Below are 1,834 nucleotides of genomic sequence, written 5' to 3' on the forward strand. Positions count from 1 at the left end.
CATTCATATATATGTATATATGTAATATATACACATACATATGTACAAGTATGTATATATATTACATATATACATATATATGAATGTATATATATATATATATATATATATATATATATATTGGTGTATATATATACACACGTATGTATGTGTGTATGTATATAAGTATGTGTGTCTATGTATATAAGTATATGTATGTATGTATATAAGTATGTGTATGTATGTGCGTTTGTATGTATGTATGTATGTATTTATATGGTCGATGGGTAAGTCTTAAATTGGTTTAGCAAATTCTCATGGCGGCAGGAGTGTGGCTATAATTGATATTAATATATTTTAGGTTTTGTGACGAGAATCTTTGAAAATGTCATGGTGAAGCACATTCACACTCAACCTGCAACAGAAGAATAAATTGACATCAAAGCCAAGTTAGACATATCAGCCATGAAGTCAGATGCAGTGTGGTGGTGTTTCTTTCTGCATTTTTTTCTGTTTCGTTCCCTTTTTCTTCTCGCCATTTTGTAATTTGTATATTTTCTACCTCAGCCTGTTTTTTTTTGTTACTTTCCTTCTTGTGTGCTTGTTATAAACTTTACTTGTTGGCTCAAGGTCAAACATTTACGATGGGAAAAGTGAAAGATTCTTTTATAAGGATAAATGTTGGGCTTTCCCATCGGGTGAATATTTTAGTTCTCAGGTGAAGTAGATGAAGACGGATTTGACCAGAGATAGAAAGTAACTTGTTTGGATGCCAACATGAAGTTACGATGGCTGTTCTCTTTCCAAACACCCGGCAGAACACGAGAAATTGATTTGATCTCGAGGTATAGAATGAAACCATAAAATGATTATACTCTGTAACAATTGTTTTTTGTCTTAGGTCAATAAGTGTTATTTCCTATTTGCTTCTATCTAGAAATCAAAGGAAATCATTGCTGTTTCCTTCAACCTCGATTTTGTGACCTAGACATCATCTGTTTTGAAACTGACCTATTTTCCATTGCATTGCAAACAGTGTCAACACTGAGTTGCTGAAGCAGAAATATCGTTATAGTAATACCACAGATTTGCTTGTCGTTTGCATGACCTTACGCAGTTGAGCAAATCTATTAGTGGATGACAATATGTGCATCTCAGATCATGAGGAGTAGTGAGGGAGCATCATAGCCATGCGTTGAGAGGGATTCTCTGGTGTTTGAATAAATGTAGGAAAAGCAAATTTTGATGGAAATATTAGCCATTTTAAAAACATTTTGGTGGGTTAGCAAACAAGAAATAACAGTTGCTACCCAAGGACAAAAATCGTGTTACACAGTGTTATTGTTGCACCTAGAGGGTCTAAAAAATTACTGAAGTTAGATGAGTATTTATTCACTTGAGGATCTATCTAATTAAGTTCTCTATACATCAAGATCAAATTTTTCTATAACAAATTACTTAACCTCTTCCTCGAAATCCTGGTGTCTGCTACTGACATGTATGACTGTTTGCAATGTGTATAAGATCTCGTGCATAATAGGAACAGGGCTGCCCAAAATTTCCTAGTAAGACTAAGATTTGACAAAAAGGTGATATAGATTCACGCCCTTCACTTTATTTATATGTGGAGGTAAGGATAACTGTGTTGATAGTCGATAGCATTTTGAATGTATGTCCATTTGATGAATGGATCAACTCAGAAACATTATCTCTCTCTCTCTCTCTCTCTCTCTCCCTCTCTCCATATATATATATATATATGTCTATCTATCTCTCTATCTCTCTATCTATCAATCTATCTTTCTCTCACTCTCTCTTCACGCATGCATATATGTGTGTAGGCATTTATATATAT

The sequence above is a fragment of the Octopus bimaculoides genome, chromosome 17, assembly GCF_001194135.2.
Source record: "Octopus bimaculoides isolate UCB-OBI-ISO-001 chromosome 17, ASM119413v2, whole genome shotgun sequence".
Classification (NCBI taxonomy): domain Eukaryota; kingdom Metazoa; phylum Mollusca; class Cephalopoda; order Octopoda; family Octopodidae; genus Octopus; species Octopus bimaculoides.